General features: G+C 45.8%; 1 protein-coding gene and 1 pseudogene across 2 annotated transcripts in view; both read right to left on the bottom strand.

The window, feature by feature from the left end:
• The window catches only part of LOC136124125 (PALM2-AKAP2 fusion protein), a 269,905-nt gene that overhangs the window by 92,823 nt on the left and 151,825 nt on the right, over nucleotides 1-25,257 (bottom strand). Inside the window, exon 1 of one of the 2 annotated variants that reach the window (XM_065878540.1) lies at nucleotides 14,941-15,071. The exons of the other annotated variant lie outside the window; for it this stretch is intronic. The gene's annotated coding sequence lies outside the window, so the exon portion shown is untranslated. Of the gene's footprint in view, nucleotides 1-14,940; nucleotides 15,072-25,257 lie in introns of those variants that run through there. 2 annotated transcript variants of the gene reach the window in all.
• On the bottom strand, nucleotides 10,178-10,278 carry LOC136125271 (U6 spliceosomal RNA; annotated as a pseudogene).

The raw sequence follows: 25,257 nt of genomic DNA, 5'->3' as shown, positions 1-25,257 counted from the left end.
AAACCTACTGTTGGGGCAAGGGAGACTCAGACTTTTTTTCTCCTGGGTAATAATGGATTCAATTGCCTTGAAGTCGGTGGGCTCCTGGGTTGGAAATACCAAGCAGACAAACAGGAATAGAATAAAGTAATGCACCAGCCAGATGATGTGCCTTAGACCTACATTCTAGAATGCCTTAGGGCACCCTTGAAGAGAAAAATATTTCATTCAGTGAAACTGTCAATTTAATTTTTTAAAGTTTTCTTAAGCATTACTAGAAAAAATGAGAGCATTTCCATCTTTGAGATTAAAATAATCTAAATATGAAATTTTTAATTGAGAGAACAGCCACTTAGGCAATGTTATCAGACCTATGTTACCAAGAGATGGAACCCGGCCTCCCCCTCTCTCTAAGGGGCCCAGAGAAAGCTAACTCCCTCGCCAGTTAGATAAAGGTTATCTACTAACGGTCATTCCCTTCCTCATTTTATATCCTCCCATGGATAAGAAAGCCAGGCCATATTCACTTTTATTATCAATTATCTGATAAAAACAGTTTATTCTTACTGAATAATCTGAGAATCTCCAAAATCGATTACCATGCAAACTACCATAATCTTAAAGGGAGATGAAGAGGAAAGAAAGAATAGGAACCACAAATATTTGCGAAATTGTGGCAAATGCAGATACCAATGTTTACAGTCAGATTAAGAGAACAAGAACAATATATTAAAAAGAACTGACTGGCATTTAGTGGCTAATAGGTTGCTTCCTCTATATGTTAGTCTTGAATGCTAACCACATGCCAGGCTCTCTGTTAAACTCTTTATCAATGTTTTCTCATTTAAACCTCTCAACAACTCTATGGGGAAAGTACTATTACCCCCATTCTACAGACTGAAGGAAACTGAAGCTTAGAAAGATTCAATAATTCCCCCAAAGTGACATGGATACTAAAGACAAAGCCAGGATTGGGGCTTGGGCTACCTACCTCTGGAATCCACACTATAGAGTGTACTCTCTCTAAGCCATGCATTTTGCAAATCCACATCCTCTTGTGACATGTCCTGACAGATGTCTCAGAATATACGATGATTTACTGTGATTTAGTTTTTCCTGTATTAGTACCTTGGCACTTGCTAGAGAAGTGAACTCCTTGAAAGTAGGGACTGGGGAATTCTTTTGATCTCCGGAGGACTTCACAGATGGCTCATGCCTCTCAACAACAAGGGTGGGACAAATGGTGGAAGCAGCCCAAGTGTCCATCGATGGATGATGGACAAACAAAATATGGTATAGACATATTCTGGAATATAATTCACCAATATTAAAAAGGATGGAAACTCTAACAGCTGCTAAAACACGGGGGAACCTTGAGGGCATTACGCCAGTCACAAAAGGAGAGCTACTATGTAATTCCACTTAGATGAGTTACCTAGAGTAGCCAAACTAACAGAGACCAGAAGTAGACGGTGGTTACCAGGGGCTAGAAGGGGAGAGGGGAAGGGGGAGTTGGTACTTAATGGGTAAAGCGTTTCAATTTTACAAGATGAAAAGTTTCGTGGACGGATGCATGGTGATGGTATCACAACAATGTGAATGTACTTAACGTGACTGAAAATGGTCCAGATGGTCAATTTTATGTTATGTGTATTTTACCACAATTAAAATGACAAACAAGCAAGCAAGTGGAAGAACTAGCAGTGCCATCACAGAACTGCCCCGGCATGCCTCTCAGGGCCGGCAGGCAGAAGGGACCCCGCTGTCATGGGTGTCAGGGAGCTGGCCCTCTGCCTGGAAGTCACCCTGCTGGGGTGACACCAAAGCCCACAGAGGGGAAGAGCCATCCAGGGCTGCCCCCACTGTGTTTCCACGGCCTCGCGACCCCCAGGTCACTCTCATGCCCTTTCTGACAGCCGGGGAAGCATGAGAAGACAGCAAACTCTAAGAAAGTGTGTCTTTGAGACCTCGACAGGCACCTCTTCCTGTTTCAGAGCTTGGGCCCCTGCAGGGCCCAGATATGCAGTGCCCTGGATGCTGGAAGACAAGTCCAGGCATCCATCATTTCCCTTATCATGGAGCTACAGTGGGGGGAAAAAAAAAGCGAGGAGAGGTAGTTTCCACCTTGGAAATATGACAAACCAGAATTAATTTGCAAAGGAAACAATACTGAGAAATGTGACAACTCGGGATTCCTTTGATGACAGAGGTGTCGTAATTATGGAGCTGCCCTCATCCCAGGGCCAGAGAGCAGCCTAGACAGTAGGAGAACACAGCTCAACACATGTTCTCCTCTTCGAATCAGTCCTGTGGGCTCCAAAGAGGGTACCATGAACCACACAGGCCCATCTTGCTGAGTGTTCTTCAAGGGAATGGACCAGCTGGACCTCAAACACTTTCTGAGGCCACTTTACCATCGGGTGTTCGGGGCCCACTGTCTTCAAGACCAAGGATGGGCTCAGAGGTCAGACAAGACCAGCGCTTCCCTTGAAGGAAGTGAACACACCCACCACTGGAGGATTCAAATCTACTGCTCTCCTTTAGCTTTCAAAAGATAGTTTTTCATGAACTTTTTTTTTTTTGATGGTGATGTTTATTTTCTATTTCTGTCATTTGGATTTATCTTTTGACTGTTTTTAGTAAAAGTCAAAATTGGTACCAATGAAATAAAATTTCTGTGTGGATGACTCTGCTTTATAGTGGTAAAATATACAAACATAAAATTCAGCATTTTAACCATTTTCAAGTGTACAGTTCAGGGGCATTAAGTATACTCACATTGTTCTGCTACCATCACCACCACCCATCCAGAGAACTCTTTTCATTTTGCAAAACTGAAACTGTACCCATTTAACACTAACTCTCCATTCCTCCCTCCCCCCAGCCCCTGGCAACCACCACTCTAGTCCATGAATATTTCTGAGATCTTAATGAATGTCTTCTCCTTTTACGTTCTCTCCTCCTTCCTCCCCCTTAGGCAGGCAGGCAGCCAGCAGGATGCTTGCTTTGGAGATCTGGTGTCAAGGTTCTTCCTAGCTTTTGTAAAAATCTAAGCTATAGACAAGATCATGCAAGGCATTCTAGAAAGCACCCTTCCATCTTCTACCTCTGGGTGTTTTGCTCTGTTCCCTGGAAGCTCCCAGTAGTGCTGGCAAGACTTCAGAGAGGAAAGGCTCCAGGTTCCCAGATTTGCCAAGGATTCCCGGGCTCTACCCCATGCCTGTGTGGAACAGCCGAGAGCCCCAAACTTGCCCATGTGGACAGAAACAGTCAAAGCAATATAGACACGTGACTGGAAATCACAACTAAAACCGGTGTCGGGAGGTGTCTAGATGGTCCTTTTCCTAAAACCTTAGACCTTGGATACAATCATAAGGTGGGCGTTTTCCCAAGATAACTGAGGTTAAATTTTCTATTAGCCGGACAGACTGAAGGCTTGGAGACAAAATTAAGTTAATTTACATAAGTTATAAAATGCTATGTTTTTTTCAAGCCTTTGCTTGTGGACTGAGATCCATACCCTCAACTGCAGTAGGAGACGGCAAGTTTAGTTTGTCTTAAGTACAAAGAAGGCAGAATAAGTTTGGTAAAGATTAAGAGACTGTGTATAAAAGCCAGACTACAAGGATTCAAATTCTGACTGTGCTACTAGATACATGCCCTTGTCTTAAACCACTGTGCTCACTTTCTTCATCTGTAACAAAAATTTCTAATACTGGTATCTTCCCAACAGGAGGACGTTACGAGGGTTAAAGATGGCAATATAGGGCTCCCCTGGTGGCGCAGTGGTTGAGAGTCCGCCTGCCGATGCAGGGGACACGGGTTCGTGCCCCAGTCCGGGAAGATCCCACATGCCGCGGAGCGGCTGGGCCCGTGAGCCAAGGCCGCTGAGCCTGCGCGTCCGGAGCCTGTGCTCCGCAACGGGAGAGGCCGCAACAGTGAGTGGCCTGCGTACCGCAAAAAAAAAAGAAAGAAAGAAAGAAAGATGGTGATTCATATGTGGCACTTGGAAGAGGGTCTGATTTTCAATGAAGATTCATTATCAGAAGCATCTTAAATCCCCTTTAATCTCCCAGTATCTGCACTTATGGAAGATTCAACTCACTGAAGAAATATGAAAATCTGAGCTTTTTCAAAGTTACGCTCTTTTGAAAGAAGCTTCATCCCAATTTGTGTATGAAAATGGGCCCATGTTAAAGGTTCAAGGTTTTATTCAATTGTACACATATTGAATTATTTCCTCTGTTCATGTAAACTCTGTCCTTGGTTTGGACCCATTCTTCAAAAAGCCCCAGTAATTGTTACTCTGTATGTGTCCAAGGATTTGCAGTAGGTAATTGTGTAATGATTCTTACTAGCATTCTTCCAGGACAATTTTGAAAGGCATAATTTGTGGCCCAAAGAATTTAGTGGATCTTCCAAACGATGGCATACATTATCAAGCCCAAGAGGACCCTTGAGGCGTTCATGAGATGTGACAACACACTTAGAGGGTGTGGGCTGAAGACAGGAGGGGTACCTCGGGGGACAAAGTCCTCTAAGGTTTTCTTCCTCTCATTTATTTATTTATTTATTTATTTTGGCCACAATGCACAGCATGTGGGATCTTAGTTCCCCCACCAGGGATTGAATCTGCGCCCCCTGCAGTGGGAGTGCAGAGTTTTAACCACTGGACCACCAGGAAAGTCCAAGATCTTCTTCTCATTTATACACCTTTAGGACTCATATTAAAGACAAAATTGTTTCTAATACTGATTTCCCAATTATTTTCTCAAAACAATGACTAGGAATCAGTTACCAGATGTCAAATCTCCCCCTTTTTGTGACATAACCAATAACCCTCCATAGCAATTGATCTCCTGTTCTCTGATTTCCACTACTCCCCAGAACTCCCCATTTCCCAATTTAAATCCCTCTGGAGTAGATCAGCTGGTCTGCTGGAAAAACACAGGCTTCCCAGTGCTGGGAAGATTCATTCCACTCTGGCCAGAAGCCCAGCACTCCAGCTTCATCTGCCCCGGCCTCTGGTTCCAAATGCTGGAGCTGGACGTTCAGTGTAGCCTGCCGTCACTCCCCAAGGCGTCCCCTTTCATTTGCAAAGGATCACGAGAGTTATGAAAAGAAGGTACACAGAAGTTGCGAAGAGATTTTCTTCTCCTTGGGATGCCTCGGTGATAAATCTAAAACTTGTTGAGAACAATCTACTTCAATGACAATGTTCATTTAAAAGTATAGGAAAATGATCGTTATAATATCGACAGTGAAAGAAAGCTGGAAAACACACTAGAACCAAGAAAGAATTCTGTTTTCCAACTCTAGAGCTCGAGAAAAAGCAAGTTTTAATCAGAGTAGAACAAGAAAGTAGGTAGAGGTGTTTGTAGCCATTCTGAAGGAGATAAATGCCAAGCGTTCTTTATCGGATAGAATTTCAGTTCAAAACTTTCCCCTCCCTTAATATACACTGGGCATCCTGGTTTCACTTCCCAGTCGTGATTCAGGTTGATTTTCAGCTCACAAACGGAAGACAGAGAGAAAAGGAGGGAGGGAGGCAGAGGGGATGGAGGGGAGAGAGTTCCAGACGTTCTGGGCCAGAACCTAGAGAGAGAAGGGGCAGGGAGAGAGGAGAGGAGAGGTGTTTGTCAGTGGAGGTGCTGGAATTAGAGGAGCTGAGTGAGAAAAGGGGGAGATGAGTAGATCCCAGGGGCAGGCAGGGAGGCAAGGTGGTAGGAAAGAGGCTTTGCTTCCCTTCACCAGTCTTGCGTTTATTCCCTTTCCTCCCCCAGCCTCCAGGTATCACAGCTGACCCAACACAGCTTGCTTGGAGGCTGAGAAATAGAACAGAGGCCTGGGCAAGTTTGGGGGGTAAAACAAACAAAAGGTACTGTTGCCAGGCAGGACTGGAGGGGGCGGAGTGACCCCCAGTGGGGGGCACTCAGTACACGCTCAGAAACATTTCTGCAACATCCTGGGTACCAGAGCCAGACACTCTCATAACCCTAACGGAAATCTATCATGCTGCAATTTCAGCTCTTTTACTCCTTCCAAGTCCCAGTAAAGAGAATCACATTTGCATAGCAAAATGCAATCAGTATCATCTAAGTGACACTTGCTAGAGAGCTGCAGGCATCGGAAGCTATGGAAACATACCTACAGGATGGGAATTCCAGATATGGACGACTAGATCTGGGTTTCTCAGCATCAGCACTGTGGACATTCAGGGCAAGATAATCCGTTGTTGCGAGGGGAGGGGGGCATCCTGTGCATTTTAAGATGCTTGCTGCATCCTGCTAGATTCTCTTCATAGTTGCACCCATCCCCGCTCCCAGATAGACCAGTCCCTCAAGTCAGTCTGCTGATCGCAGTCCTGAGGTTTGGCTAGTTTTCTCGGTGGTAGCTGCCCGACCTTCGCCCTCCAAGTCCGGGGTAGTAGAGCTTCTCACACCATACTGTGCATACAGGTCCCTAGGGATTTTGTCACAAATGCAGATTCCAACTCCGCAGGTCTGGAACGGGGCTCAGGATCCTCTAGTTTCAACAAAGCCCCTGGGTAATGGTGCTGCGAATGCCGCAGGTCCTCAGACCACACTCTGAGCACCAGGGCCCTTTAGCACTGGTTTAGTAACAAAAGGGAAAACTGCTTAAGAAAACTGGCTGGCGTCTGCACAGCTTGGCTGGTTACCTGATAACCTCCCAGTGCCTCCGCATCCTCATTTGAAAAATGGTGGTGATTGCTAGCATTAGGTAAGACATTGAAGATAAAGCAACCAGTTTGGTGTCTGGCGCTCAGAAAATGTTAATTCCCTCCCCTTTTCCTCTTAGCTCCTCCCAGCACCAAGCCTAGAAACCTCAAGGTCAAGCCATCCCTGGGGATTACAGGGAAGTCCCTAGAAGAAAAAACTCAATTCCATTCTGACTGGTGGTTGGAGAAGGAGGGATTTCTTCCCTTTCCTTTCCTCTAGTTTATACTCTCCCTGTTGCTTACACCGTAACATCTGTCGTCCTCTGGAGGCTGTGAATTGTTTTGGTAATGAAGCATACGATGAAAAGAATATTTTTAAACAATGTACACATTGTGATTTCATGCAAAAGCAATGCCTCCCACTCTCTGGGTCCACCTCCATGCTGCATTTACCACCGATTTCAACTTTTCTCAAAAGGGAAAATGATCTCACACAGGAATAATCGCAAGTGCTGTGGGTTGGATCTCAATTTCCAAAACAGTTTCTTCATATTCCTCCCCAAATGAATGAATTCTACTCATCTGGAATTGTGTACGGGGAGAATCCTTGCTATCCTTTGCGAGGATAAAATGTTCTAATGCAAAAGTACTAATCTGCCAGGCTAAATACAGCCTTGGGATCACACAGCACATGACACGTAGACCCTGATTTTAACATACGTACAGAGAGATCTTTTGAATTCAGGGTTGTGTAGTACTTGATTTTTCTAGAATATTAAGTAAGATGTATTCCTTTGGGAAAATCACTCTCTCACCATCCCCACCCCCCCACGAAAAGTGCTCAACAATGGTGTCTTTCTCCATTTGTAGGCTGTATCAGAAAAAATGTATGTGAGGCATTGCTCCAAACAAAGTAAGTTTCTGCATGATTCCACTGTGCAAATGTCGTCATGAGAATAGAAGCCGAGACAGTCAGCTGCAGCGGGAGAGGGGCAGCAAGCCGGCAGTTAATCGCCTACTGGAAAGTGTGGTTTGGCCTTCCTCCACCTACACCCAGGTGCGGGGCTCAGGCGGCCCTGGCAGAGCTCTGCATTTGAGGCTGCTCAGGTTGGGTGGGAAGAAAGGCATCTGAGGGTCGGGGCTTCCCCCAGAGTCTGCAGGGCTGGTCTCTGCTGCAGGAAGCGCTAGCTCAGTCCAAGGCCCACAGGATCATCACAAACACCCTGGGAAAAGCCATGGTGATGGACAGGATGGCCACCTAAGGAACCCCTCTCTCTTCACAGAACTTAGAGTGGTGTGGGTACCAGTTCCACGCACACACTCTTCCTTCTACCGACAAAACACAATAACCCTGGAAGGTCTGGCAAAATTCTCCTCTAAACACCTCACCAACCCAGGGCGCTCTAAGGCCTGTGCGGTAACGTCCAGTCCAGCACCCTTTGACAACCCAGGAAAAACTGCTCTAGCATCACTGTTTATCCTTGCTCTGCACAGTAATAATCCTTTTCAAGGCTTCCTCGCTAAAGCATACACAGAGCAAGAAAAAACATCCTTAGGTAGTTCAAAGAGAGGTTAATAGTTCTGGACTGCCACTGATATACACTGACTCGACTGCTCGCCAATCACACACAGCAGATAAGGACTCTGGGTGCTCCACAGGGCAGAACGTGCAGGTAGAATTCACGGACCTGTTGACAGAGCACCAGGATTGCCATCATCACCTGGTCTTGGCATCACCAGCAAAACCAGTTTAAAAGGCAGTATCCAGGCTCCTCCCACATGGGTGACGCTGACAGTCTGTACCATATGGACACTCTATGGACACCGGGGTGATGCATCACATGTCCAGATATGCTGCTCAAGTGAACAGGCAAATTCCCAGGAAACTGGGTCTTCATGCAGGGCTGAGGCCCTTAAACGGAGTACATATACACTGGAGAGTCACTGGCCCTGAGCTGGACAGTTTCCCATGCGGAGACCTTCTGAGGGGGACTTCCCTCCAGCAGACAGTGATCAAAAATAAAACTTCACAGGGGCATCACAAACTGGGTTAGGTGCTACAGTGTTCTGCTTTTTCAGTCATGCTGTTTGTGAATCCCCAACTGCTTTTCCTAACCGACTCACTTCCTTAAACGCACAGGCTCATCCTAACACAGGCGTGGCACCATGAAATTGGTGGCATCCTAACACAGGCGTGGCACCACGAAATTGGTGGCGAGGTCTGGACCAAGGGTGGAGGTCACCTTTGATATGTGTTTGTTAAGAAGACTGATTTGTAGCACTTAAGAATTAACTCAAAATAATGTTTCTGGTGTGCCCACCTCATCTGGCTGCTACGTAAGTCATCCATCCAAGCGGCCAACTCTACTGCCAATCTATGAGAAGTTCAGTGATACGAAAAAAAGCACTGAATTCACTACGCTTCTCAGGCTCTTCTGAAAACCTCTTTTATTTTAACCCTCGTGGCAAATCTTTACGTAATACATTCATCCACGTTCCTGTCTTATGACAGAGTAAACTCATGAAAGCTGGCAAAGAAGCTTGCGGTAGTTCGTGAAGGGGAATCCCAGTGACCCCCATCCTACTGCCAGTCATTGAGTGAGCTTAAAGCCCAGGATTAGGGTCCTGAAAATTTGGGTCCATTTTCCCATTGAGAAGCAATTTCTGACCTACTCGAAGCATCAGGAGAGAGCAAGTAAAGAAGACTGGGAGAAGCCTCGATACAACAGTGCAAGTGTTCAGGGGTAAAGGGGACGAGAAGGATGTCAGCCAGGTTCCCCAAGTCAAAAGGGGGCTGTGGGGTGGGTGTGGAGGTCAGGCCTGGAGAACCTCTGTGCCCAAAGCTTCTGGATCTGATCAGTGTAAAGCATGAACAACTGATGTGCTACAAAACTGCTAGAATTTTTTAAAATTAACTTTAGGGCTTCCCTGGTGGCGCAGTGGTTGAGAGTCCACCTGCCGATGTAGGGGGCACGGGTTCGTGCCCCGGTCCGGGAAGATCCCACATGCCGCGGAGCGGCTGGGCCCAAGAGCCATGGCCGCTGAGCCTGCGCCTCTGGAGCCTGTGCTCCGCGACGGGAGAGGCCACAACAGTGAGAGGCCCGCGTACCGCAAAAAAAAAAATTAAATTAAATTAACTTTAAAAACTGTTTACTTATTTGCATCTGCCATAAAGATGAAAGAAGATGTTGGTTAATTAAAGAAAACAACCAATTTGGGGAAGAATACATGTTCAAGGTGCTTCCATACCTATCTCATTTAAGTTCTTAAGTAGGTAAGTTTTGGTATCCCCATTTTTTTTTATTTATTTATTATTTTTAAAAAGTTTTTATTGGAGTATAGTTGATTTAAAGTGCTGCATTTCCGCTGTACAGCAAAGTGAATCAGCTATACATATACATATATCCACTTCTTTAGGTTCTTTTCCCATATAGGTCATTGCAGGGTATCGAGTCGAGTTCCCTGTGATATACAGTAGGTCCCTATTAGTTATCTATTTTATATATAGTAGTATGTATAAAAAATATGGAACATTTCATGAATTTGCATGTCATCCTTGCGCAGGGGCCACGCTAATCTTCTCCGTATCCCATTTTTTATAGATGAAGGAACTAAGACTCAGTTTATGTGACATGCTGTAGATCTTATAGAGAATTTGGCCAATGCACTAATGAGTTTGGGCCCTGCTGGGGCTCTGGATAACTGGGGCGTTAGATATAGTATCTGTGTATTTGGCTGTGCTCACCCCATCTGCTCCAATCAAGCAACCAACCGACCACAAAGTCCCTGAAAAGGGGGCTTCAGAGGACAGTGTCACCCCCACCAAGTTCTACAGCTCTCTCCCCTTCCTTGGCATTCACACCATGACTCCCCCAACTCGGACATGTATCCTCCAAGACAAACAGACAAACAAACCCACTTGAGGGAAGCTCCATCATTTCATCCCCATCCCTATCCTCTTCCTGAATAAGGAAACCTTCAGCATTCTACCTCCAAAGGGTACCTTTTCCAGTTGCAGGGCCCATGCAGTCTTTCTGAGACTCCAACCAAGAAAGGAACAAATGCCACTTACATGTTCCTTGATCCTACTCAAACATGTCCCCCCAAGGCCTGATAGCACTGGTGCTCCTAGATTTGAGAGAGAAGTACCAAAGGGTGGGCTTCCCTGGTGATGCAGTGGTTAAGAGTCCGCCTGCCGATGCAGGGGATACGGGTTCGTGCCCAGGTCTGGGAAGATCCCACATGCCGCGGAGCGGCTGGGCCCGTGAGCCATGGCCGCTGAGCCTGCGCTCCGCAGCGGGAGAGGCCACAACAGTGAGAGGCCCGCGTACCGCAAAAAAAAAAAAAAAAAAAAGTACCAAAGGGAAAAGGAGGTCAATGGGCCCAAGGATGCTCTCAGTCCCTCCGCCCATGCTGTCTGTCCTCTTCTGCACCTCCTCAATCTCTGAATTCACTTCAAAAGGAATAAACAACCTCTGGCTGAACCCTGGAGAAAGCGCATCCTGTTGTACTGTAGGAAGAAGGCAAGGTCTTGATTAACTTGTTTTTCTGGCGCTCATCTTTCAGAGACTGGGGCAAAGAACAGAAATAACATTTATATTGGGATTTTAGTTTTCTCAAAAGCCAGCCTCCAGGGTCTGTACTGGACTAGTTTTGGCGATTACACTTCTACACTTCTAAAAATTATAATTTGTATCTACGCTAACATCACGTGGAAGGACAACAGTACGTTTACCACGGTAAACTCACTAAGGCAAGAAGTAGTCGAGGCGGGGTAGTCATTTATGACATCTTAGAAACATCTTCATCAACAACAGTTGAAATAAATGTTTCAGACAAGTTTAAATTTCAGTTACTGAAATTATTAGAGCACTCTAGTTCTTAAGTATTCTAATTAAGTCCTACTTAAATCACACAAACATACTCTATAGTTTTCTTTTTGAGCAAAATACAGGTTTGTCCCACTATCTGAAAGTAGACCACTCCTATGAAACCTTTGGTAAGCTGAACTAGCATGAAGCAAAGAGTATTCCCACTTCATGTTACAGCAGGCACTTCAATTTTACCAAAGACTACACTAGTTCGATAACAGCTTTTTCATAGAAGGGAAAATCTTCTTGGGATTTCTTTTGGTTAGCGAAATGTAGATCTTGAGTAAAAGCTAAGTGGTACTAATGTGAACTTTCAGAAAGTGGGGGAAACCTGTAGTGGATTTTCCTGTTACAACAGAGATAATTTCAACTTTTCTATAATAATATCTTCCTGGAAAATGTGTTTGAAGGGCATATGTCCGAAACTTAACAGCAGTCATATATCCTTAGAAAGTGATTATCTAATAAACATATTTCTCTCTCTCTCTCTCTCCCTCCCTCCCTCCCTCCCTCCCTCTCTATCTATCTCCCCTGATGGCTGATGGACGCACTGCTTCCCTCAGGCCCAAGCCACCCTAAGTGCTACTGGATGAGGCTGGTGCTAGTGCAAGGCCCTGAAGCTTAAGTTTTTTTAGCATCACAGCAAATCTGCCTCCGGGTGTCAAGTTTGCACAGTACCAAAAAAATGATGCAATCTTCTAGCAAAACTTACTAACATTGTTGAACCTGATAAGTATATTAATCAATTTGAAATTTCCAATAGCTTACACAGGATGCCTGACCAATCATCTAAGCAAATGGTGACTCCCATGTCTCTCAGGATCAAAGGACAGCCATTCCAGAGGCTAATTCATAACAGATCATACCAGTGCTGAGAAATGTATAAAATTTAAAAATGAAACTGGTTTTCAGAAGTCAATTTTCAACATGCTCCTGTTTTAATCATTAAAATCCCTCAACACAACCCCCGTCCAAATTCAATTGCATTTTTATTTGAAACATTTCCTAATATGTAGAGACTTGTGATGACAACCTTGATAGAAATCTAGGACACGGGTGTTTTAAGAGTCCACCAAATCTATAAAGACAGCAGAATCTAGCCCATAATTATCATAATTAATTAGAAAGTCCAGGGTGTTAACATTTTAGAAGCAACAGTTAGTATGTAATTTCTACATTGAAATGCTGAAACGTTTAGAAATAAAACAACCAGTGGATCATTTTCCCCTCACTTGATAACTAAATTAAGACAACCTCTTCCACTTTATCAGCCAGAGATCCTGAGGCTGGTGAGGCAGAAGGAGCCACTTATGAAAGTGAAATAAATTCTGACAACACTGCCCTGAACTCCGCAGGCAGGAAACTGTTTCAACTGTCATGCCAGAACTATGAGATAATGGGTATTTCAAAATGTTTGTCCCATCTCAAAGCCCAGTCTCACACTAGCATCTTAGCATCCCAGAAAGAAGTTGAAAATGAACTCCACTGCCAGAGAAGCATCTCAACACTTAACTGCCCAGTCTATTAGGTAAGGTATCTGGAGACCCAAGGTATATTACTTTCATTTCTTCTGGCTCATGACTAATTTTATTGCTGCAGCTCAAAATAACTGCAGGGCCTACAAGACCCATGGTGTGCCCCCTCAAAGGAGAAGGTGCCCTTTAAGCAAAGAGCCTATATCAAAACTGGAGCGGAGAGCATCGGACAGCCGTTTAGAAGTGCTTTAGGGCAAGTTTCAATTCTTAAAAGGCTTTATGTTTAAAGAAGCAGTGAACTCCTTACTAAATATGCCTCATTTCTAGACCTGTTACTCTGAAATTTTATTGATCAAAGTTGAGGAGGCTGCCAGCAGGAAGAGAGTGTTTAATTAAATTGTGAACATTTCCAGGAAGAAAAGTGTGATGCTTAAATTAACTCTCTTCAATTAGAACAAAGCCAAGGAAACACATCCCCTGGGATTACACTGGTGAGTGGTGGGTTTGTCCTAATTCAGCCTCCAGGTGCCTGTGACGGGTGATAAGACGGAAGACCGCTTCCTCTGAGAAGCTGTTTTCAGACTGAGGGATATACTATGTAGAGACACGTACGTGTGTGTGTGTGTGTGTGCGTGCGTGCTTTTCAAAGGTAAATACGTGGCGGGGGGGGGGTTACGTGCTGCGCCTAAAACTGCTACAGGGAAGGGCAGACATCTGCCAAACCACTACTGCCCCACGCGGGAAACCGGGTCTGGAGAAATAATCCACCATCTCTCTACACGAGTCACTTCCCTCCCAGACGCCCCCTTCTGCGGATCAGGGAGAGATACCCAATGCTGGCCGTCTCGCATCCGTCCAGGGAAACTCAGAAACCAGCTTGCGGGACCCGCTCCCGCGGGCCCACCCTCCGCCTCCAGCCGCGGCTTCGCCTTCCGCCCTCACCGGCCACTAACCCCACCGCTCCCCAGCCCGTCTCGCCTCCCTCAGCGGGCTCCCGGACAGCCCGCTCTCCCGGACGTCCATTCAGTCCCCTGTTCTCCGCTACGATTCTCTAGAATTTCTCAGGGCCGCCAGTATCTCCTAGCTCCTATCCCGGGAAGCGCGTCGCCTCCACCGCGATTTCAGAACACTTGCCCCAGCGCTCACCACCACGATCCGCGCCCTCGACTCCCCACAGTGTCCCCCACAAAGGGGGCCAAAGAGTCCTACCCTCCGGCTTTATCCAGGATAAAACACCAGATCCTAATAGCTGGGGTCCCAGCCTCAGGCCGAACTTCCAGGCTCAGCTCGGACCCGGTTCCCCCTCCCTCCGCGCGCAGAAGGGCTGCTCCCTCCTCCTGCAGCAGCTCCCCGGACCCCATTCCAAAAGGTTCCAGCTGGCTGAGAACCCGGCCCTCCTCGGCCTCAGTTTCCCTGCAAAGCTCCTGATTTCTGAAAACGCCCCCAGCGCTACCATCAAAGGAGTCAGGACGCGCGCCTTCTTCTCCAGCTGGAACCGCTGGCTCCATCTACCGCGGCTCCCAGGCCTGGAGAGGCGGCTACCGACCTTTGATTTTTCTCTGCTTTTCCTGTACAGCCCGACTCTGTGTGTGTTTGGCGGAGGGGGTGGGAGGGAGGTGGTATTCCTAAGTTTAGTTTTTAAAGCATATATAAGTGAGTAAGTATTGAATAAAGCAGCCAAAAGCTGGCCCTCCCCCAAACCTAGGAATTCAAAGCCACAGGGTCACAGCCCTTTCCAGCCAGGCCCCCGCCCCGCACACGCTCCACTAGGCAAGGACCATAAAAGCCCTTCAAAGTCCGCGGTGCATCAGAGGGCCTCCCAAGGGACCAATCCCTCTCAAGCCACCCTCTCCCCGCGCGCCCGAGGCCCCAACACCAGGAGGGGGCCCCAGGGACTTGGTTTCCTGGGTCGCCGCGCCTGAGCTTGGACACCCACCTCTGGGCGCCGGACGGAGGCGCTGTCCTCGGCCTCCGATCTAGCGCGGCGCGGCCGCTATCTCCTCCTCGGGGCGTCGGGGAGACTCCGCGGAAAGGCGTTCGGCAGGCCCCGGCTGGGGCGAGCGCATCTGCCGAGAGCCGCGGCCGCTCTGCGCGCTGGAGGGCCGGGAGCGCCGCCCGCCTGCTCCCGGAGCCCGCCCCTTCCCCGCCCCCTTCCCAGCGCCTGGGGCAGAGGTCTGCCCTCCGCTTCCATATCCCCTCCCCAACCACTCGCACCTTCTGTCTGTGGCTTTGGCGAAATCTTGGCACACACTGAGAAACCAAGAAATGAGTGAATGGATAGATTGGAGGGATGGAGGGATGGGGCAAATGAAGCCGAGTATTTCCTAACTGGGGAGAGGGCACTGTGTCTGGGTACGTGGACCTGTGTTAGCGCACGTGTGGCCGTGTCGGCGTGCGTGCATCTGGACGTGTGCGTTGGTGTATACATACGTGCGTATGAGTGTATATGGAAGTGTGTGGCTGCGTGCGCGCCCTCACAAGGCCGGCACCGCTGAGTTCCTATCCGAGGGGTCGAGCTCCCCATCCCTTACCAGCACCAAGGCTGTGTCCGGGTAAGCAGGACCGCTGGGAGCCGGTGGGAGACGCGTCTTTGTGTGTTTTGGGCCTCTCCGTGACGTGGTCCAGAGGCTGAGGGACAGGGATGCTTCTGGTTCACTGGCTCTCCAGAGCCTTCATGCTGCCCTCCCTGTTGTGGCAGCTGGTGGCTTGGTGTCAGAGCTCGTGTGTTAACAAAGCCAGCGGTGGGGAAGGAGGCAGCTGATACACCGCGTGGGGCTGGATCCGGCGGGTGGCCAGCCATCCCCCACTCCCAAGCTGTCTGAAATTTCAGCTTGTAATCCCCTCCCCCACCATGAATATTTAAATAATGTTAATGACCCTCTGAAGATGGACCTTCTAGAAATCCTGGGAGGACACACACAGAAACACCTCACACAGAAAAGAGTATTTTTAAAACCAAGGTGTTCTATGCGGAGGAAATATAACCATGATATGCAGTCAGATTTCTTGAATTCAACTTTCCACTAGGCATGATCAAGGTTTTCATTTCCCAGTGATTCTCCCTCTCCACCTCTGCAAGTCAGAGCCCCTTACTCCCCTAGTTTCCATCCTCTGTTGGCCTGCTTTTTTTCTGAACCGCTGGCCAAAATCCCGGGGTCCTCTTCTGAGAATCAGTTCTGCCTACCACACACAGCAGGGAAAGACAACTGCCAGGGACCTTGATTTCCCATACAAGAAACGGTAACACGGGGACCTGTCCAGAAAGCCTGTCCAGCTAAAGACATTAAAAATAGCATCAACCCCGGAAAAGGCTTCTTTACTGTCTGAAGGCTTATTCACACCTTCACCAAAGGGGAGGTGGGGATGCAGTGAAGGCTACAATGGAGACCTCAGCGGTTCTCCTCAGGGTTCCTGAAAATCTATAGGCTTCTTTTTCTTGGCATTTAGGAATCGTTTCACCAGCCTTTTTGCATGTTTGTCTCTTACACTATTGAATTTCAACAGAATTTACTGACCAGTGGTTGGAGATTACAGAGTTTTAGCCTCAGTCAATCCCTTTCTTTCCTTTTCTTTTCTTTCTTCCTTTCCTCCTTCCTTCCTTCCTTTCTCTCTTTCTTTCAGCTCTTCGTGGCACTAACCTGAGTTAAATATTTGGGTGCCCTACATTGTGATCTATTTTTAACATTTTAATAGCATGTGAAAACTCACATTGAAATGAGCATGTCTGGGGACACTTATTTATTTATATGGACCATAGACTCTTCAAGGAAAAATTCTACACTTACAGCAGAGGTGAGATTTTTATAAACAGTATTAGGGCAAGTGCATCCTCATTTTCTTCCTACATTCCTAAATTAGAATGTGTCATTTACCAGTCAAATTTGTTTCCTTATTAGAAATAGTACAGCAATTCTGAATTCTTTCCGAAAGCAATGTCAGTGTTAATATTACTGTAATATTATTTTTAAATATGAATTAATTAATGCTAATTTTCTGTTAATTTTAAAGTTCTGGCATATTCTACAGAAAACTACTGGGAATATTAATTTAGGAAAAGTACATGTTCAATAGATATTAATTTACAAGAACATTTCCTTTTCTTTCATCTTATAAGATATTAAAGAGGAAGCCATGATTAAGCTACACTTTTTTAAAATGAAAGGCTTGGTACATACCAGGGATCAGAAATATTTGTTTAATTTGTTCAATGAAATCAATGCAAGGGTATGAACATCTGCATGTGAAAGTAAAAACTGTTTTCAATTAACATTTATTTCCCCCTAGGTCAGCGGTTCTCAACCAAGGGTGATTTGATGCCTCCCTCCCACCGCCCCCACCCACCCACCCAGACATTTTGGAAATGTCTGAAGACATTTTTGATTGTCATATTGTCATAATAGGGGTGGGGTGCTACTGACGTCTAACGGTTAGAGGCCAGGGACGTTGCTAAATATACTGAAGGGTATGGTACAGTCCCACAACAACAAAGGATCGTTGTATCCCAAATGTCAAGAGTGCCGACGTTGAGATATCTTGCCCTGGACCCAAAGCCAGGACTATGGACCACAGATATCAGGACCATGTCTGCATTTATTAAAAATGCAAATTCCTAGGCTCCACCTTTACCTACTAAGTCAGAATCTCTGGGGGCAGGACCAGGGAAACTGTTTTAACAGCTCCTAGGTGATTCGTAAGAACATGAAAGTATAAGAAACACTGGAGGGCTTCCCTGGTGGCACAGTGGTTAAGAATCCGCCTGCCAATGCAGGGGACACGGGTTTGAGCCCTGGACCGGGAAGATCCCACATGCCGCGGAGCAACTAAGCCCGTGTGCCGCAGCTACTGAGCCTGCACTCCAGAACCTGCGAGCCACAACTCCTGAAGACCAGGCGCCTAGAGCCCGTGCTCTGCAACAAGAGAAGGCACCACAGTGAGAAGCCCGCGAACCACAACAAAGAGTAGCCCATTGCTCACCGCAACTAGAGAAAGCCTGCGCACAGCAACAAAGACCCAATAAATAATAAAATAAATAAAATAAATTAAAAAAAAAACACTGGAGATGGGAAAGGCTGGCTTCTTACCCAGTGCATGCTTATGGGCTCATCACACTGTATGTGTCTTAACATGATAATGGTTATTAGAGCTGAGAATATTTTATGAAATATATAGGCTCCTTGATCCATGTAAGAAGCACTTATGAAGCAAATAAAGGGCTACTGATTCTGCGAAGACAAACAAACATAGCTGGGATATGAAAATGCTAAACACTCCCTACACCATTTAGGACACAACGCCTTCTATGGAAATGTTGCTTGGCAAGAGGGGAGGTCATGATTTTTTTTTCCCCTATGGCCTAAGTATACATTTTTGCTTATGTTGCCTGCCCATTTTAAATGGTGCCCCTGAGCAAGAGTGGCCTCCAGGGGACACAAGAAATAGAATGTACTTACTAGAGAAACACCAAAAGTAAAGGTTGAGTTTCTGGGAAAGAAGTCAGCCTAGACACAGATTGACAGAGCCTCTTCTTCCTCCCCAAGCTTAGAGAAGAATAGAAGCTGAAAGAAAGACCCATGAGTTGCTCAGAGAGCTGATCTGAAAACCCAAAGAAGGGGCCAAGACTGGTCAATCATAAAGAATTTGCCATTTCTTCCTTCTGGCAAGGAGAAAGACCAAAAAGCATCAGCTGGGTATACTCCTCAAGTACTAAATGTGTCCTACAGAAAATAAAGGCTTGCTAGAAAAAAAAGAGTAAGAATAAGATGGAAAAGCAAAGAAAACCAGCACCAGGAAGGCTGGCCCCCATCAAACCAATAGCCTTAGATCTGTTGGGCTTTCCCAGCAAGTGCCAGGTAGAGTCATTGGAAAGTTAGGAACAATCCCAATCCCAAGGGCATCCCCATGGGACCAGATGCACCACTGAAAATCTAAGAGAAGAAACAAACGAGGAAATATTTGCAACATATATAACAACGGGTTACTATCTCTAATATGCAAAGAGTTCTTACAAATCAATATGAAAATTGAAGAAAATTACCAACTATCTGATTGAAAAAAACAAACCAGTCATTTACAGATAAGTACTTATAACTGGCCATTGAACTTAGGAAAAGATGCCGAAACTCTTTCTCATTAAAAATAAAAAATGCAGGGCTTCCCTGGTGGCACAGTGGTTGAGAGTCCACCTGCCGATGCAGGGGACACGGGTTCGTGCTCCGGTCCGGGAAGATCCCACATGCCGCGGAGCGGCTGGGCCCGTGAGCCATGGCTGCTGAGCCTGCACGTCCGGAGCCTGTGCTCCGCAACGGGAGAGGCCACAGCAGTGAGAGGCCCGCGTACCGCAAAAAAAAAAAAAAAAAAAAAGGCAATGAGAATACTGGAATAACATATTTTGCCTATATCAGTAAATACATAAAATACAAATATTATCTATCATTGGTGAGAGAATGATGAAAATTAAGTATTGAACACTGTTGAAGGGAATATAAACTGATGTTAATAAACTGGTAAATTTGTTATACAATTTGGTGATATCTCTTAAAATTAAAAAAAATGCTTATACACTTGAATTTGCAATTCACTTTTGGAATTCAGAAGGTTATAAGATCTGCGAGTCAGAAGAAGACTGAAGTGGTAGGGAGGAGTCAGTGAATAAGAAATTCCTGATCACAGAATGGCCAAAATAAAGAGACTGTTTAATATAAACTTTTAAAATTGCTTGCTGTGCAATGTTGTGATGTAAGTACTTCAGGTAACCCCTAGACCTCTGATAACAGTATTTGTTCGGAGAACCAAAGGCAAGGGGCTAATATATGGCTTGGTGCAGGCTGGATATCACACAAGAAGGATGTGAGATTAATAATTCAGACAAGATGGGAAATCAGAACAAGAAGTGACCAGGAGAACTAATTCCATCCCACCGGAGTTAACCACTCGAGTTAAAAGTCCATAAAAATGGGCTTCCCTGGTGGCGCAGTGGTTGAGAGTCCACCTGCCGACGCAGGGGACACGGGTTCGTGCCCTGGTCCGGGAAGATCCCACATGCCGCTCCTGGCCGCTGAGCCTGCGCGTCCGGAGCCTGTGCTCTGCAACGGGAGAGGCCACAACAGTGAGAGGCCTGTGTACCGCAAAAAAACACACAAAAAAACAACATTAAAAAATCCATAAAAATAGCGGGGTGGGCACTGGACTACCTCTAACACTTTGTGGGTATGGGTCCAAGTAATTTTAATTTAAATATAAAAGGAGTAATTTTCCCCTGAAGGCTCTGGGACTTGGGATAGCCAGCCAACAAACTCCTAGGACGCACACAGATCTTTGGCTTATTTTCTGATTCTGGTAGTGGTTTTACCCTATTCATCTTGGATGTTTTGTTTGTTTATGGATTTCCCACTTAAGACATTTCTCCACTGATCTCTGATTTTTATAAAAGGGCAAAAACGTCATCTCTAGATAATTGTAAGGAATGATGCTTACATCCTTGGCTTTTCCATAGAAGAGATATTTCATCCATAGACTGTTTTAACCATCAACTTTCTGAATGAATGCACAACATATAAGACAGGATATGGACTGTTTGTTCTGACTCATAGTTGTTTTATCAAATTAAAAACACTCTTCTCAAAACCATCTCTTCTCTGGTATCAAGTCTGGTTTCTGAGTAATGGTCAGCTCTTAAAATTTTGAGTATCAGTGTTTCCCAAGCTAGCCCACGTTGAGAGTAGCTGGAAAACTGGGGGAAAAAAAAAAAAAAAAAGCCTGGGTTAATTTCCCTAGAAGATCTGGGGCTCAGGAATCTATATTTGTTTAAGCCTCTCACATGATTCTATGACATAGCCTGGTCTGGGACCCACTTGGGGTGGACACAATTATCTTTAGGCAGGGGAAGGAGAGAGCAAGTGAACACAGAGACAGGGATGGCTGTCACATGAGAACACTTGGCTCTGGGACCATGTTTACTCCCGTTCTTGGCCTAGTTTGTGGCTGCCTGCCTTTCCTTCATTTCCTCTCCAGGATCTCCAGCTTCCTGTGCCCGAGTAAGTTCCTTTCCAGCCTGTTCCACATATATTTCCTTTCCCTGCATCCTCACACTTGGCCTCTCCTTTGCCAAATCCTCTAACACAAGGAAATGGTGACCTGATGACATTCACCCCAATGCTTGAGACTCTTTGTTCAAAAGACTTTTAAAAACACTCTAAAGAAAGATTCCAAAACCCAAGCAACTTTTGCCCATCTAACTGCTTTCATTTTGTCCCACATTATAGCTGGACTGTGCCTTCTCTACATGGACAAAGGGACAGTGTGCATCCAGATTGCCCCTTGTAATATACATTTAAAGGTACCACTATAAAGTGCAAGTCATACAGTGTTCCAGACTAAAATCATCAATGAAATGCAGCAACATGGAAGCTGCTTGTTGGAAAGGATGCAGAAAAAAAGCTACATGTGCAGGGGAAAGGCAGGGTGGGGAAGGGAGAGAGAGCACAGACGACAGAGTCCCGCTGTGAGGGAAGCAAGAAGGCACAGGAAGGCCACGTGGGACCACTATGGCTCCACCTTCCTCTTTACAGAGGCCTCAAAGCTTAAGTGTTAATGAAAAGAATGTACTCGTGTAATACTTTGGTAATTAACAACAAAGCCCGGAGGCTCAAGTTCTTTGTTTCCTGGCTGGGAATTTTATCTCATTTAACAACTGAAGCATTTAAAAAATCTAGTAAACACTCTGGAGTTCATGCCCTAATGGAGACACAGCGTGGAACAAGGTGCTTTTAAGGCACTGCATCACAAACACAAAGTCTGCTAAATATACTTGGAATGTACGGGAAGGGACCCAGCCTGTTCACAGACGCCACGCCACGATGGGAGCAGTGCCCCCAGTGCGGAAGGCAGTTTCTGTTGAGTAAATCCAGTGTTTGCTTCTCATTAGCGATCCGTGTTTTATTTTATTTATTTTTGGCTGTACCACCAGGCTTGCGGGATCTTAGTTCCCCAGACCAGGGATGGAACCTGGGGCCCCAGCAGTGAAAGCGCTGAGTTCTAACCACTGGACGGCCAGGGAATTCCCAGCGATCTGTGTTCTAAATACAAAACTACCTTTCTTTCTGGTGGTACTTAATTCCTTTTCAGCTTAGGTAACGTGAGAATGATTTTTTAGTTTTTAAAAAATGGGACCGTAACATTTTCCCAGTCATGCTCAAGTGTTTTCCTCAGAACTCTTAATTACAGGCTGTTAATTTATGGAAAGAACCATAAGGATATTCAGTACTATTAAGGGAAACTTGACATTTTAAACTTTAATAATTCTGATCATCAGAGAGGGGTGGCCTTTGCAGTAAGTAGTCCCTGACTTACTGGTAAAGTATTTTAATATTGAGAACAACCCAACAAGACAGTAGGCTTTTTCCTTCTACGATACTGAATATATTAAATTACTTATCCAGGCGTGAAGGTAAGTTCACTGAATATGATGGGGGAATACTCTGAAGGCAGTCTGAGTTTATCTACACAGAGTAAGTTAATTACTTACTTAACAATGAAGATTATAAAATGTTAAAGACCATTTAGATATGGAGAATAAGAATGGCTTCTTCTACAGCATATTAAAAGCTTGTTGGGAGGGGACCATGACCTATGTAAAATCACTTTAGAAACCATAACAGCTTATGATAAAGTCAACTAAAGCATAAAAACCCACATAATCTGTGAAGAGCCTCCGACTCCTCAAGTAAAGGCCTTTGCCTTCTCTCCTGCTTCTTTTCCTTCTCCCTCTTCTCCTTTCTCTCTTCTTTTTCTTTTTTTTTAATTGTTTTTTTGGCATATAGTTGATTTACAATGTTGTGTTAGTTTCTGCTGTACAACGAAGTGAATCAGCCATATGTATACATACATCCACTCTCTTCTAGACTCCATTCCAGTATAGGTCATTACAGAGCACCGAATCGAGTTCCCTGTATACAGTAGGTTCTTATTAGTTATCTTTTATATATCGTAATGTGTATATGTCAATCCCAATCTCCCTCCTTTGTCTTCTTTTCCCCTTCCTTCCTTCCTTCCCTCCCTCCCTGCTTTCCTTCCTCCCTTCCTTCCTAGTTCCTTTTCTTTTTAGACCACAGCCTAGTAAATTTTAGGAGCAGGCACTGCAAACTCAAATAACTTCCAAAGCCAGACTATAGAAATAGTTTGTGACTCCTGTGAAGGACTGCTAATTAATTTATAGACTGACCGAGATAAGATAGGCCAGCACGAACAGAGAACTGTGCGTTTAGACAGATGGCTGCCACCGCTTCTGTTTTATATCAGGCATTTTCTTAACTTGCTTGGGATGAGTGAGGGTATATCCAAATGTCAGACAAATGAGAATGAGAGCTAGGAGGCACATTACGTCACCCCAGCCACGTTCCTCATTTTACAGTATAGTGAAGTGTCAGTGAAATCCAGGGTCTCTGGAGCTAAAGACCAGGGTTCGAATCCTGGTCTGTCATTTATCAGCTGTGTGACCTTGGGAAAGTTGCTCAGCATCTCCATCTCTCCGAATCCTCACCTAGAAAAGGCAGATCATGAGAACATCAACCTGCAGTGTCACGTCTACAATATGACTGTTGTGAGTGTAAAATGAGACCATCCTTGTAAAGCTGTAAGCCCAAGGCCAGCTACAATGTTAGTTGTTATCAGTGAAAGCAACTGAATCCTGGAAGGGGGATGGGACTTACACAAAACCACCAGGCAAAACTGGGTCAAGGTCAGGACTCGGACTCAGGCCTGCTCACTCTTAGGTCAGGGCTAATTTCTTTGCTATAAGCTTGCTTTCTTTGGTATTTTTGTCATTTCTAAAGAAAACAATAAACAACAATTACATGGGCATGATGAGTGAAAGCTCTGGTTAATTTGGTTTTAAGGCCAGAGTCATATCTATGACCCACCTCTGGCCAGACAAGTGCAGAAGCAGTGGTTACCGTCTGTATAGGCAGGATGGTTGCGCTGTCAGTATGGTTACGTGCCCACCATCTCTATCACAATATCCTAGAAATATTTCCCTCTCAAGCTTTTGCCTTGGAGTTTTGCTTTGAGTTCTGTTAAAGTCTCCAGCCCGTTCTCAATATTCTGGAATATTCTGCAGACAGAGGATGCTGCCACAGACCTGAATATCAGAGAGGGGAAGTGAAGCCTTCATGCCGACATGCATGTGTGCTGTGGTTTGCGGCCACTCTCTGGAGGGGTCCCTGCTAGGCACTGTGTCCAGAGTGCTTGGTTCCTACAAGATGGGGGGACCATCTTACCCCAGGGCAGGGCCCTGCCAGGGAGAAATGAGCCCTCACTGCACCCCTCCCCTTCCAGCCTTAGCTCTACCTTCTGCTTTCATTTACTCTGGGTCGGTATCACTCGGTCGGCCCTGGATCCACCAGTTATTTCGCCCATTCTAGTCACATTCTGCTCTTTACCTAGAAAGCCCTTCTTACCAGTCAAGGCCTATTTGACTCCCCGGCTTCAAGCCTGCCCCCAAGGCTGCTGTTTCCAGGGGCTCCGTCCACAACCTTCTTCCCCACTGCCATTATCCTGACCCTCCCCTTGACAGAGGCACTCTATCCAGGGCAGCCTAGAGTCTTACCTCGGGTTCAGCATCTTCCCTTGAACACCCATCAAACACACACGCTCCAACCCAACTGCTTACTAACCTCCCCTCACTCATCTGCCCTGTATTTCCTGACTCAAGGGTCCCACAGTCCCCGTGGTCACTCGCCCTCTTCCTCACTGTGGTCAAGCTATTCTGGCCCCTGTTACTGTCCCCACTGCCCCTTCACAGGTCACTCCTCCTTTCCCACCTGGACTATTCAGTGGCCTCTTAGCAGATCTCCCTGCCCTTGGCCTCTCCCCATTTCCTGACCACCTTTCACAATGCATCTGAGTTAGCTTCCCAAACCAGTCTCCAATGACTCCTCTTGCCAAAATGGAGATTCCCTGTCACTCATCCACTCAACAGATATTTATTAAGATTCTCCCATGTGTGAGGCCCCATTGTAGGTGCCAGGGATGTGGCAGTGAACAGTCAAGTGCTTTCCCTCATCCTCAAGCCACTGGGCCTGGAGGTGGGATGGGTGTTCTTGTTCTTTACTGCTTCTTCCAGACTACTGTCCTCCTTTCTCAATATAAAATCCCCCTCCCTCATTACCTGAAGATCTTAGCATCTCTCACTCTCTCCAACATTCTCATTATAAGTCTTAATGATTATAACACCCATGTGGATAAGTCTTTGAATATC

This window comes from Phocoena phocoena, chromosome 6 (assembly GCF_963924675.1).
Source record: "Phocoena phocoena chromosome 6, mPhoPho1.1, whole genome shotgun sequence".
In the NCBI taxonomy this organism is placed as follows: domain Eukaryota; kingdom Metazoa; phylum Chordata; class Mammalia; order Artiodactyla; family Phocoenidae; genus Phocoena; species Phocoena phocoena.
The sequence above is the reverse complement of the archived record's forward strand: the minus strand, read 5'-3'. Positions and strand labels throughout refer to the sequence as shown.